The sequence below is a fragment of the Mya arenaria genome, chromosome 17 (genome assembly GCF_026914265.1).
Source record: "Mya arenaria isolate MELC-2E11 chromosome 17, ASM2691426v1".
Classification (NCBI taxonomy): domain Eukaryota; kingdom Metazoa; phylum Mollusca; class Bivalvia; order Myida; family Myidae; genus Mya; species Mya arenaria.
Genome location: NC_069138.1, coordinates 21,395,310 through 21,411,177, shown reverse-complemented (window position 1 = coordinate 21,411,177; position 15,868 = coordinate 21,395,310). Strand labels below are relative to the sequence as shown.

The 15,868-nt window shown below is 35.8% G+C and overlaps 1 long non-coding RNA gene across 1 annotated transcript; it reads right to left on the bottom strand.

Annotated features, from left to right (window-relative positions):
• Positions 1 to 10,179: 10,179 nt before the first annotated feature.
• Positions 10,180 to 15,814, bottom strand: LOC128223644 (uncharacterized). Its single transcript, XR_008259314.1, has 3 exons — positions 15,747 to 15,814; positions 14,990 to 15,109; positions 10,180 to 10,406 (listed from the first exon to the last, which is right to left on the bottom strand). It is a non-coding gene; the product is annotated as an uncharacterized LOC128223644 (long non-coding RNA).
• Between the last annotated feature and the right edge of the window lie 54 nt (positions 15,815 to 15,868).

The following is a 15,868-nucleotide window of genomic DNA, read 5'->3' as shown; positions in this document are numbered from 1 at the left end:
ACCGACAAAGAATAGTGCATAGAATTTCAGCCTGTAAAAGTCATGGTCAGAACGTTTCTCATTTAGAATTCTTTCAGTCCCATTCTAATGGAAAGTAAATCTGGGCACAACTTCAAAATTGAACAATTGCTTGTTGGTATGCTCCAGCAATGCTTCAGAAGAGGTTGGAATAGAATTAATTGATTAACCCTTTTGTGTGCAAAGTTAAAATCGAGCATCATATACCCCTGCTGCTGCTAAGTTGTTTGCATTTTTTGTAGAACTGAATCTAAAGATTGGGATGCAGGATTGAAGTTGCGGTGTGGCATCATCGAATATTCTAAATTTCCAAAGCATTTTTCTTACCTCTGCAATATGCAGATATCTTACTCACCTTAAAGGGACTATACACCAGATTGGCACCCAAAAGTTTTTTTCTGTAACGAATCTCAGGACAATTATTTAGTAAAATGATTTACTCTTTGATATCAAAATTATAAAAAAAATACCAAAATGAAAAAAATAAGACTATTTAAGCTATATACCTAACTTGGTAATATCACATGATAATATCGACGTATTATTACGCATAAGGAATGAATTCTACTGGGTAGACATACCTAGTAATCTTGTTTAATGGAAATATACGAAACAACTGCGAAAAATAAATTAATTGTAACCTATGTGGTACTTCAGTTAGTAAGTTTCAATGCATCGATACCAAGTTAATGTCAGATTTCGGCAAAAAAATTCGCGATTTCATCAAACGGAGTGCAGCCCCTTTAGGATTGGACAATACAATGAATATCTATATATCTTAGGTATTCACCATCACGAAAGGCTGCCCACAGTTCATCAACTCCAAAAATGAACATTGACATTTTGATCAGTCAAGCTATTGAATTGTACTGTTTTATCTCAACTCTCAAACATTAATCCCATTTACCTTGGATGTTCGGGTCTGGAAGGACCCTTCGTCTGACGCCTGACCCTCTATGCATCCGTACTGCAGATTTCAGATTATATGGATCATTAACATTCCAAACCACATCCACACCTTAGAGTTAAAAGCTTACGAGTTATATATAGGTTGACATTTCTGGAGTAATTTTGGAATGTTTGACCAACTTTGTCGGTTTGAACATGTTTACTATTAATGATTCGTCCATAACTATGGTGTTAACTGGAGGTTGTTCAAGGGTGACTTTTGAATGGATTTCTAGACAATGCACAAGGATAACCTTTTAACCAAATATGAGACAAAAAACTGTATAAGGTTGCAACGACCTTAGCATGTAACATACAGCTTTCAAAAGAGGAGAAAAACAGTATTTAAGAATTATTCTGCTGACTTCCATTCGATATGTATTTTGGAGTTTGTCTACTTTAAGACGGGACTTTTTTTGCTAAATGGTACCTCTAAGAGGTTTCAGTTTCCTTTCTAAACACTCAGCTAACGCAAACATTGTGTATTGATCCTTGCCCGCCTGCTCTATGATCTTCACATTTTCAATAATACTTGAATCTACGACAGTTCTACTATCTAAGACTAGAAGATCTCCCAAGGGGTTACTAAATGGGTTCCCAATGACCTCAATGACCTCAATCGTTCAATGCAAGAACATGAATCTTAATTCTTGTGTGCAAAGCTTTGTTGTTCACAGTGGCGAATATCAGGACCCTTTCTTTGCTCATGTTTCAACAAATTCGAGTAAGCATGAAATACATGCAAAGATCTGGCTACTCCAGGTCGTGTGGCGTTGTTGACTTTTGCGTACAACAAACTGATCTTATAAGTACGGACGAACACCGTCTTGGGTTCTATATACACCAAGATCCACTGGAATTCAATGAGCATACTGTGGATTGCCAAGAACGAAAATAACCAATGAACACCAGGCACAAAAGCTCCCTTATACAAAGCAAAAACATTTTTACAAGCAACATGGCAGTATTTTCAAGTCTCATCGTGATCGATCGAAACAGAAAAGAAACAAAATTTATTTTGAGATTGCCTGTTTTCAAATGTTCTATTACAAATATGTGGTTCATCTCTGGCAAGGAGTGTCCTATACATCAGACAGTACACGGCACATGATGTTACCTGATATGGTTGAACGAGTTGCCAACATATGATGGCTTAAGAAAGGAATTTGTATTACCAGCCTGTTCTAAAACGTATGTCAAACCATTGTGTTGCAACCAATTAACAAGGGTTATTAGGCCTGCAATTTCAATATGCAACCCACCAAACATTACAACAAAGCAGTGTTCTCTTTACATATAAGTCCAAGTCGACTGAATGTGTTATGCAATTGCATATTACAAATTCTCCATAATAGTATCAATTTATGTAGGGGAATATTTGTAAGGAAAACAATTGATTTGGTCATAAAAATAACAGACAAGGGGATTCTTATCAAGTTTTGTCATTCACGTGCTTGGTGGCCATTTCGGATTTTTCCTAATCAGTATAATTTGACTTAATGTCTTTTAACTATTACTTAAGTGTTATTTTCGTTGTGGGGACGGGTTGAGGCTATATGTGTTTTGGGTGGATATTATATTAGTCTTTTCGCTTTTTATCAAATATATTATTTCCTATCTTTGATACATTATTACACATTGTATTCATATTCATTCTGAAACTGTAATGACTTTCGACACAAAAAGCCATGATTCATGCACCTGTTTGTATGATTCTTGTACACTTGAACCAAGCGGTGGCCATCTTGGACACCGTCTTGGATAAAGAAAACACGGTCACATCAATTATGTCATAAGAGTGCCTAGACGTCCAAAAGTTTCTATTCAACGTCATACAGGGTGTCGACTTCGGCTGCCAGACTTTAATGATTTCGAAAGAACATGAAATATTCTATTCAAAGGAATGCAGATAAGCTTCAAATTAAACTGATTATTCTCCATTCCATTCGCTAATACATAAAACGTCGTTAGATCTATATCGTATAACCCGCCAAATTTAATGTCAATAAAGTGTGCTTCAAGGATTTTAAACAATAGTCTACAAAATCAATATAATTGTCTATATAAACATAGTTACTGGCATTGCGATTTTGCTCATATCTCTAAGAAAGGAGCTTTTTTGTTGGTCAATGGCAAATTAAAAAAATCTAAATCGATGTTTTTTGTTTTTAAAACTACCATATGTTAAACACAGTCCAGAAAACTTGATAACATTTCAAATCCTTTATCGAAAATATATGAAACACACAATGAGTGTTGTTGTAGTTTTTTTTAAATCAAACAAAGGAAGGACAACTCGGTGCTAGACGACGTACGTCCCCAGGCGTAGTTTGACTTACTGTCCAAAATTTGTTTACACCCCGCCCTTAAACTGGGAGGCATTCCTATGTTCCAGTTGGTCCATGAGAAGGTCTCATTTGTCCCGTCTTGGAAAGGTTAATAAAGAATTTAAACAGAAGTATGTTTTAAAAAAATAAATAAAAAACTTCTTTATTTCAATATAATTTTGAAACATTTGCCACAATTCTACTAAACTTGTTCTAGAATTTGAAGAAAGATCAAGTTTGAAACATTTTAGCCAAATGTAATATCAATCTGGAGCTATTTAATAATGGACGATATTCGTATTTTAAGCGATAGTATACATATATATATATATATATATATCAGGTTACATGGAGGGTGATAGCAGATAATCGTTACCCGAGAACTTTGATGTAATCCGAGGTGTAAGCCAATTATATCAAAGAACATAATTTTCAGCTATGATAATGAAGTGATAAAAAATTTCCGGCGTTATTATTAAGTCATATTATGATTTTTCCGATTTATTGAAATTTCTATTTTTAGTTTCTTAGCATGTATATGAGAGTTTAACATGGGCAGGTCACGTGAGGTATAATAATAACAGTTAGTTTCTAATAAAAACAATATTCATATAACATGTTATATTGCAATTGTAGACATTTAACAGTACCAGACAGAAATGCTACAGCGTCAGCAAATAAAATCATAATTTGTTTTATCATATCAGGTGAAAGCTGTGATCCGTGACTTGGTTATTAAAAAAACAACCCTTTTCGGAATTTGACGGCAATATTTCAATTCTTCAAATATTTCTAGTTTTTTCATCGGCTGATTTTGATGTTTATTTCAATATATGAGCACAATAGTAGCAGTATAAAGGGATCTGGACTTGAATGACCCTTGCCATTTCGCTGGATTATTAAAATTTCTCAGCAGAAAAAAACCAAAAACTTTTAAACAAAACACGTCCTTGTCTCACTGCTTCTTGACCTTTGTTTAACTCGTTAACAAAATTGATAAAAACACTTTAATGTTCGTTGTTTTTTAAAGATCATGCATGTGGTATCATATGAACGGGATATAAACACGGATTTTGTGTGTGCATTTATGTATTTCTATCCTGTATACAATACAATATTAAAGAACGACAAAGTTCTATGCAGAGTGGATAATTTTTATTCTAACATAAGACAAAAACAAAGCAACCTTAGTATTTCTAGTATAGGCATATGTTTTGTTTAGGACATGGTAAGTTCAAGAAAATGTTGGTTATATCAATAATTCACGTAGATACGTCTTATACACACAGTTGCGGTTAATTTACAGGTGAAGTGAAAACACTTCTTGTTTCTTTCTTAACGGAAGTCATATCTTCAACACTTTTTACAAAATCAATACTCTTCTCTATGAAACCACGGTAACTGCCATCTAGAAGTTGATTATATCTCTAAGAAAAGAGATATTTTATTTTGGTGTTTCACTAGTTATTCCAAATCGATGTCTTTATTTTAAAAAAGCAACATGTGAATAAGGTTTAACAAATAATAGCATATTTAATAATATTTGAAAGAAAACAAACATTGGTTGAAGAAAAAATGAACAAACAATGTAAAGTTCATTTTAAATCGAACAAAGAAAGAAGAGTGCGGTGCTACACGATATATTTCCCCAAGCGTAGTCACTTGTGCCGTCTAATATTTGCATACACCACATACTACCATAAGGCGGTTCACCCGTGTTCCAGTTGCTCCACTGGATTTCTTCATACGACCCATCTTAAAAAAGGAAAATTATATTTTAAATACAAATATGTAATGATCAATAACAAAAACATAAACACTAGGGATGTTCGATTTTCCTTCTATTCAAAAACGTTTAATGCAAATTGCAGGACATATTATTTAGTTTTTTTAGGATCTCGCAATTGCCAACATAACAAAATTATTTCTAAGCGTAAATACTGTATTGTCAATCAAATCTCCATGCAAAATGTTACAAAAATCTGAATGATTTATCCGACCATTTAAAATGCCAAATGAAATTCTCTACCAAAATAAACTTTGCAACATTTTTTAACATTCACGTTTTACTCAAACTTGTGCTATAATATAAAGCGAGATCAGGTTTAACACATTTTAGCCAATGATGACCTTTTTAAATGAAAACCTTCATTGATATTGCAAAATACCTTGGTCCCTAAATTTGTATTTAAATAGGCTAAATAGCCATGCTTTGTCAGTTTGGAATATTCGGCCAAACATCGCAATAATCATCAGACATCTCTCAAAGGCTATATTTTAGAAGCTCAACCGAGGCTCGCATACTTACACATTTTATTAATTCGTTGGATAAAACTGTGTATTAAATGACTACCCGATACAGATCCCATATATATGCAATATCTTTTTTTGTACAAAATGACAGTTTATAGTTGTCCAGTCGCGCTTTTTTTAACATTGACCTACAACACAATTACCGAGAACTGGATGTTTTAGGGAAATAAATAATCATTCAATTCTAAATTATCATAAAATCAAAGTCAACAGAACGATCCATTCGAATCCAGATTTCTGAAACCAATATTCTGTGGTAATCAAAATATGTGAATCACTCAACCTTTAAATTTCCAATACCATACTCCGCGCTCCCACACCTTCCCAGCGCTCCAGAACGGTCCTGAGAAACCAGACGCTTCAATTGCCTGTTTCAGTACCTCGTTTACAGTCGCATTTAGAATCACCGCGAGTCCATTAAAGTTGGTATTACAATATGCCTCTGCATCGTACCAGTTCATAAGTTGATTAACAACGATTAACGATACCTGCATAAATAAAAAAAAAATCATATTAGCGGCTAAATAAATTAGATACCAAAACAAAGCAATTATGTTACAATAGTATAGTGTTTGTCATCGGTGGTGCAGCTTATGTGCGCTATTGGTGGTGCAACAAATGATTCCTGAAACAATAGTATATCGTTTGACATCGGTGATGCAGCAAAGGTTTGTTATCGTTGGTGCAGCAAAGAATTCTTACAACTGTAGTATAAAGTTTGACATCGGTGGTGCAGAATAGGACTTCTACAACAATATCATAACTTTTGATATCGATAATGCAGCAAACGATTTCTGCAGGAATAGTATTACGTCCGACATCGGTGATGCAGTAAAGTATTTCTGCAACAATATAATAACATTTGACATCTGGGAGAGGTGAGTTTTTCAAACGAAGTCGTATTAACTGATTCAATTAAAAGGTAATTTTCTCCAAAGCAAGTTCCTAAAACAGCAATGTAAACGCTGACAACATAGCTGTAGAAGCACATGTTCGCAAATAAAACATGACAGGTTAATCGAGATTTTAAGTACGGTTTGGCCTTCCCCACTTTACCCAGTACAGGAATTAAGATCAAACGCGTTTAAAATAAAAAAGTGCTGTTTTAACGGAAAAAATATTAAACACAATCTCTTCTGGTTGGCCTACAATAAGTGTCGTTAGATGATCGATAATAAACAAAGCGCATTCATGTGATGAACAAAAGGATAAAGGACCTTTAAACTGTTTTAAACGTTTGTTTGAAGTGTCATAACTTTGTTTTTATTCTTGTTCCTATGAGAAAAAACTTTTGTAGAAAATATTTCAATCGTGTATGGATTGATACTTCTTAAAATGGCACCCTTAAGACTAATGTATCCGGACTCTGTTTTCGATACAAATGAAGTCATGTCAAATCGACAATGAAGTCACCAAAACACTTGAAAAATGGGAAAAGCACCGAACTTGGCCCACATGAGAAAAAGGACATTGAAACATTTTAAGACCGAGATCCGTTTTGTAACTTTCATTATGACCGCCAAATATTTACGAACATTCCTATAAGTGTCATTATTTGAATTTTAACAATGTTTTAAATATATAATGACACAATTTGTTTTATACACTTAACGATTTTTAGCATATCGAATCAGAAAAATAAAAAAAGAGAACATTACAAGTTATTTAACGATATTGCTTCCATTGAAACGATAAAATAGTCAAACCCGATGAAATTGTTGACAACATGGCATAAGTATATCATGTCTTACAGCAGTAGGATATAAATATAATCATATATTGATTCTGGGAACCGGTTAATAATTACATTGTTTACACTGTCAACAATATAATTGATGAGAGTTTCCAAGAATTAATTAAAGAATTTCAAAATTTAATATTTTAACTTGTACACATACATTAAATTCTGTAAAGACATGTATGCATTATGCACTTATGTTTAGATTATCGACATTGATGTCCTACAAAATGCGAATAGGGAATGACTCAATTTTTGGCCCAACCGTCAATCCCGTTCGCAAGTGCCACAACACCGACAAAGAACAGTGCATAGTTTTTCAGCTTGATATATTTACATCTTCCATGGCAACCCTTTTCTGGGTAACATCTGCATTGAAGAAGTTTCATTTTGTCTGAAACATCTCATATTTGCTTTATGTGTCATCACTCTCGTTGTTTATAATTGAGTGTATGCATATGTGTGTATGGGCTGGAGGTCTTCATGCAATACATGCTAGATCTTAAACTTGGATAAGTTGCAGCTGCATGTCAAAGTGAAGATCAGAAACTTGCGTCGAGCAGAAAAAACGTTAAAATATTAGTTGATGACCACCTTAAAGCCGTACGCGTACGCCTTAAGATTGAAAAACTGATTTGTGTCAAGGCATTCGTTAATGACCTTTTAAGGCCGTAAGCGTACGCCTTAAGAATAAACAACTGATTTGGGTCAGGGCATTCGTTGATGACCACTTTAAGGCCGTAAGCGTACGCCTTAAAACTGAACAACTGATTTGTGTTAGGGCTAACAGTAAACAAAGGTTTCAGGAAAATTCGTTCTCGTGCGACAGACACCGAAAGAAATATATTCGAGTGAAATGTGAACAAAAGGCTTGTTTTTATATGTATCTTTTTCAAAAGCTAAACTGAGATTTTACTCGTAGTAATTAATTTAAAGTGTTTTGACAAATGTTCTATTTTGTCAAAGTGTTAGTTACGCTACTGAAAATTGATTTATTCTAGGCGTGTATTTACAAAACACTGTTCAAACGAATATCAGCAAGGCGTGTGGTCATATAAAAATAAAAAAGTAAAATTACTTAATCAAGTTTAACAAGGTTTTAAAAAAGCTCGTTGCCAAGCCAATTTGTGAGTGAGCAAAAACACTTATCATTTAACGCTGAGAGTTCACTTTAACTCCTTAACAAATAGATTAAAGTTGATATTTTGAATGTTTTGAACAATCGGGCCTGCAATATACTTTAGCGGCGATTAAACGTTACATTTAAAATCTTTCCTTTAAATTTACTGCTTTGGAAATAATTTTTTATGGAAATTATGAATACAACTTCCTCTCTTGAATCGTTATCTTAGTTCATCCTTTAACATCATTTCGGATGTTTCTTTACCTTCGTTATAATCGATGTCATAAATTGCAAAGCCATTATTGCACAGCAAACATTTATATTGACGTCTTTGGCAGATACAACAAAACTATCTGACGCTGATGGGATAAATGTTTGAGTTTAATGGTTTGTTTTGTCTGTGAAGTGTTCCTGCTCAAACAACGTTTCTTTCTGTAAAATAAAGTATCGATTCTGTTTCAATTTGTTATTCAACTCTCCCCTGGTTTAAATTTTAAATCGCCAACTAATTTTCCTTTATTTAGCGGCATTTATTTTTGACAACTTTGACTGAATGATAAGAAGTGTCAATGTCCTAATGTAAAATAACAACAATGAAATTTAAGATGATCAGTTATAATTCGATGTTTTTTATGATTATTTGAGTTGATCAAGGTCTGCCCGAGCCTAATGGTTTAATTATGGCTTGACCCCGCCTTGACGCCATCACACCTTCACTATAAGGCACAGTCAAATCCAGACACCAAAAGACTTGAAGAGTGTGTGTGTGTAAGCTTATTTATACTCGCATTCGGGCCTTGCCCATTCGGCGAGTGCTCCGTTAAGAGTGTTAGTCATTTTAGTTTTCTGGAGCATAGTGCACAGGCAGAATGTAATCCTGGTTGGAGCTACCCTGGTTCTTTAACGTGCACCAGTGTATACCACTGTCACACAAGACACCCATTTAACGTCCCTCCCACACGAGTTGTGGAACACGCGTCTACTGAGGCACGGCTGCCAATCACGTGACTTTTGTTGTGATAAAGTAGAAAACCGACTATCTGCAAAGTTGATGAACGCCGGTAAGTTTTCATGAGGGCTTAAGCTAGTTTGTATAGCCATAACCTCACACTTGTTCGAACATTTATGTAATAGATTCAGCTTCGCCTCGGACAAAATTGTTGTTCGTCCTAGCGAAACGGCTTCTTACGTATGTAAGGAAAGAAAGTGGGTGGGTGGATGGATGGATGGATGGATGGATGGATGGCATAAATAAATACAGATTTTTATAGATAAATAGAAATATTTTTCAGAAAGATAAACATTAGATTATTGTCATGGCCTTTATAAATACAATGTATCGGCTAGTGGGATTACTCGTGCACGGTCCGCTTACAACCGTAAGAAGACACATTTTCAATAGCCCTGCTGGGGGTATAGTCATATAACAATAATTATTAAAATATTAGCTACGTCGGACTAGTAAAAACAATCAAAGTGGGGCACAACTAACGCATTTAATGGTATAGCTCCTTTTTAAGTGACTTATTAACAAGAGGTGTCATATATTGACTGTAAAAGTATATTAAACAAACATCTCAAACTGCACTGCATACAAATTTAATTATGAAATAAAAGTGTTAGATTTTGATTGCAGATTTTTATGGGACACAGCCCACGTATTTAATGTTATAAATCCTTTATTGTGACTTATTTACAAGAGGTCTCATACGTAGATTGCAAAGGTTTATTTAATAAACATCTAAAACTGCACTCTAAGCAAATACTATAATAAATAGAATTTTTAGATTTTGATTACATATTTTTATTTTGAACATTTATTTGGGGCACAATCCGCAAGTTTTTTGACACTGGTCCTTCATGTCTTCAGAAGCACAGACGAATGAGGCAAAATCAGCGCACCCTACCATTGTATCCTCACACTTCGTCGGCTTTGGCTCTGTAAAAACATGAAAATAAAATCAAATGCAGATCATAGTTGGTAACATCTTTATGATTACGTAATACTAAGTCATTTAGATTTTGCTTAATGTCTTAGATTTTAACTTAAATTCAATTGATGGATAATCTAAAAATGACGTCGAGTCAGTAAACTTGGTAATCAACAATTCTTAGCGTTGAACCGTGGTTTGTATTGAATAGGGATCTCATTGGCTGAATATAAGTGTTGCACTATTAACCTTAACTATAGATGGTGTCGTTATAAACTGTAACTGATACGTCAAAAATCTGCGTTCAAACATGCCTTAATGCAGTGTTTTTAATCAACCTAAAGCTACCCTACAGCCTTAATTTTATGCTCTTATTACAAAATAATTTAACAAAAAAAAAGATAAAGCAAGATATAATAAGATTCGGTGGTATTGTTTTTAGGAAAACAAGAACATAGTTCACAGTGAGCAATATGCCCGACAATAAACACCTCACAAACCAATAACGTAAACACAGCAAGCAATATGCCCGGCAATAAACACCTCACAAACCAATAACCTTAACAGAGTGAGCAATATGTCCGACAATAAACACCTCACAAACCAATAACGTTGACAAAGTGAGCAATAAGCCCGACAATAAACATCACACAAACAAAACACCTTGACACAGTGAGAAATATGCAGGACAATGAACACCTCACAAACCAATAACATTGACACAGTAAGCAATATGCCGGACAATGAACACCTCAAAAACCAATAACCTTGACACAGTAAGCAATATGCCCGACAATGAACACCTCACAAACCAATAACCTTGACACAGGGAGCAATAAGCTCGACAATGAACACCTCTCAAACCAATAACCGTGACACAGTGAGCAATATGCCCGACAATGAACACCTCACAAACCAATAACCTTGACACAGTCAGCAATATGCCCGAAAATGAACACCTCACAAACCAATAACCTTGACACAGTGAGCAATATGCACGACAATGAACACCTCACAAACCAATAACCTTGACACAGGGAGCAATATGCCAGACAATGAACACCCCACAAACCAATAACCTTGACACAGTGAGCAACATGCCCGACAATAAACACCATACAAATCAAAAACCTTGACACAGTGAGCAATATGCCCGACAAATAACACCACACAAAGCAATAACCTTGACACAGTAAGCAATATGCCCGACAATAAACACCACAAACATCAATAACCTTGACACAGTGAGCAATATACCCGACAATAAACACCACACAAATCAATAACATTGACACAGTAAGCAATATGCCCGACAATGAACACCTCACAAACCAATAACCTTGACACAGTAAGGAATATGCACGACAATGAACACCTCACAAACCAATAACCTTGACACAGTAAGCAATTTGCCCCACAATGAACACCTCACAAACCAATAACCTTGACACAGGAATCAATATGCCGACAATGAACACCTCACAAAAAATAATATTGACACAGTAAGCAATATGCCCGAAAATGAACACCTCACAAATCATTAACCTTGACACAGTAAGCAATATGCCCGACAATGAACCACTCACAATCCAATAACCTTGACACAGGGAATAATATGCACGGCAATGAACACCTCACAAACCAATAACCTTGACACAGTGAGCAATATGCCCGACAATGAACACTTCACAAACCAATAACATTGACACAGTGAGCAATATGCCCGACAATGAACACCTCACAAACCAATAACCTTGACACAGGGAGCAATATGCACGACAATGAACACCTCACAAACCAATAACCTTGACACAGTGAGCAATATGCCCGACAATGAACACCTCACAAACCAATAACGTTGTACAGTAAGCAATATGCCCGACAATAAACACTTCACAAATCAATAATGTTGACACGGTATGCAATATGTCCCACTATAAACACCACACTAATCAATAACGTGACACAGTGAGCAATATCTCCGACAAAAAAAACACCACACAAACCAATAACATGGACACAGTGTGCAATTATCCAAACAATGAATACTACACAAAACAGTAACCTTGACACAGTGATCAATCTGTCCGACAAAAACATCACAAAACCAGTAACCTTGACAAAGTGAGCAATATGTCCGACAAGAAACACCACACAAACCAGAACCTTGACACAGGCAGCAATTTGCCCAACAATAAACAATACACAAACCAGTACCTTGACACAAGCAGCAATTTGCCCGACAAAAAACAGGACACAGACTAATTATCTAGACGAGGTTAGCAATATGCCCGACAATAAACACCACACAAACCAGAAATCTTGACACAGTGAGCAATATGCCCGACAATAAACACCACACTAACCAGTACCTTGACACAGGGAGCAATATGCCCGACAATAAACACCACACAATGCAGTAACCTTGACACAGTGAATAATATGCCCGATAATAAACACCACACAAACCAAAAACCTTGACACAGTGAGCAATATGCCCGACATTAAACACCACACAAACCAGTATCCTTGAAAGAGTAAGCAATATGTACAACAACAAATATCACGCAAACCCGTAACCTTCACAGTGTGAGCAATATGTACGACAACAAACATCACAAAAATCAGGAAACTTAGCACATTGAGCAATATGCCCGACAATAAACACCACAAAAACCCGAAAATTTGACACGGTGTGCAATATGTCCGAAAATAAACACCACACAAACCAGTTACCTTGATATAGTGAGCAATATGCCCGACAATAAACACCACACACACCAATAAACTTGACACAGTGAGCAATATACCCGACAATAAACAACACAAATCAATAACCTAAAAACAGTGAGTAATATATCCGACAATAAACAACATACAAACCAATTACCTTGACACAGGGAGCAGTATGTCTGACAATAAACACCACAGAAATCAATAACCTTGACACAGAAAACAATTTGTCCGACAAAAATACAAAACAAACCAGTAACCTTGACACAGTAAGCAGTATGTATGACAATTAACACCACACAAACCAATAAACTTGACATAGTGAACAATATGTCCCACTATAAACACCACAAAAACCAATAAACTTGGCACAGTGAGCAATATGCCCGACAATAAAAAAACACACAACTCAATAACCTAGACACAGTAAGCAATATGCCCGACAATAAACACCACACTAACCAGTACCTTGACACAGGGAGCAATATGCCCGACAATAAACACCACACAATGCAGTAACCTTGACACATTGAATAATATGCCCGACAATAAACACCACACAAACCAAAAACCTTGACACAGTGAGCAATATGCCCGACATTAAACACCACACAAACCAGTAACCTTGAAAGAGTGAGCAATATGTACAACAACAAACATCACACAAACCCGTAACCTTCACAGTGTGAGCAATATGTACGACAACAAACATCACAAAAATCAGGAACCTTGACACATTGAGCAATATGCCCGACAATAAACACCACAAAAACCCGAAAACTTGACACGGTGTGCAATATGTCCGAAAATAAACACCACACCAACCAGTTACCTTGACATAGTGAGCAATATGCCCGACAATAAACACCACATACACCAATAAACTTGACACAGTGAGAAATATGCCCGACAATAAACAACACACAAACCAATAAACTTGACACAGGGAGCAATAAAAAACACAAATCAATAACCTAAAAACAGTGAGCAATCTATCCGACAATAAACACCATACAAACCAATTACCTTGACACAGGGAGCAGTATGTCTGACAATAAACACCACAGAAATCAATAACCTTGACACAGAAAGCAATTTGCCCGACAAAAAATACAAAACAAACCAGTAACCTTGACACAGTAAGCAGTATGTATGACAATTAACACCACACAAACCAATAAACTTGACATAGTGAACAATATGCCCCACTATAAACACCACACAAACCAATAAACTTGGCACAGTGAGCAATATGCTCGACAATAAAAAAAAACACAACTCAAAAACCTAGACACAGTAAGCAATATGCCCGACAATAAACATCACACAAACCAATTACCTTGACACAGAGAGCAGTGTGTCTGACAATAAACACCACACAAACCAATAACCTTGAACGAGTGAACAGTATGCCCGATAATGAACACCACACAAACCAATAACCTTGACACAGTAAGCAATATGCCCGACAATAAACACCTCACAAACCAATAACCTTGACACAGTGAGCAACATGTCCGACAATAAACACCACACAAATCAATAACCTTGACATAGTGAGCAATATGCCCGACAAATAACACCACATAAAGCAATAACCTTGACACAGTGAGCAATATACCCGACAATAAACACCACACGAATCAATAACCTTGACACAGTGAGCAATATGCCCGACAATAAACACCACACAAACCAATAACCTTGACACAGTGAGCAATATGCCCGACAATAAACACCACACAAATCAATAACCTTGACACAGTGAGCAATATGCCCGACAATAAACACCACACAATCAATAACCTTGACACAGTGAGCAATATGCCCGACAATAAACACCACACGAATCAATAACCTTGACACAGTGAGCAATATGCCCGACAGTCCGTCCACATGTTCTCCGCTTTATCTGGGTCTTTACAGTCATCAAGTGGGAAAAACTCGCAACTGGCGTAACTATTTCCGCACGATGTCTCTGAAAAATAATTATCATACAAATTATTTTATTTTTAATAAATTAGGAGTAAACACGGTATGTGTTTAAATGCAAATTATGCTTGAGTCCGTTTCCTACGTTACAGTACTTTAGTTTCCGAATTGAAACAAACTTCCATCTACATCAGTCTGACATTCTCCTTTTTTTGAAAACGGACGGTGGAGGCAGTGAAAAGTTTTACTGATCTGCGTCCTAAATCATCACTTGAGAAATTATCGAGTAATGCTTAAAACGAGCTTAATTCTTGTGAAATATTTATAATTGTTTTCGGAAAAGTTTTTTGTAGCTCAATAAATGTAATATCGCGTGATATAGACTGGTACTAATATTTTGACAAAAATTTCCGTTAGCAAATTCACTGCAATCAATGCAGATCGAGTAAGTTGAGCCGTAGAGCCTTCGGGCGACACACGTATGTACAGTTCTAAACAATGTTATGTACATAAATTGAGGAACATTTACGATGCCTTGGTTATCACCATTACCATCATCGAACAAGCTCCGAGTTGGGATCGAGCCCAGGAGCCTCTTATTGAATGTGCGATACCCTAACCACTCGGCCATCGCCACCGAAACTACTTATCAATAGTTAAAAACAAAATAAAGAAAACTTTACTTGGATCCTCTGTGACCGTAGCAACAGTAGTCGTTGTTGGCGTTGTTGGTGTTGTTGGTCTTGGTTCTGAAATATATAAAATACATTTATCAATAGTTAATGGAAACTACAGGAACTATCCC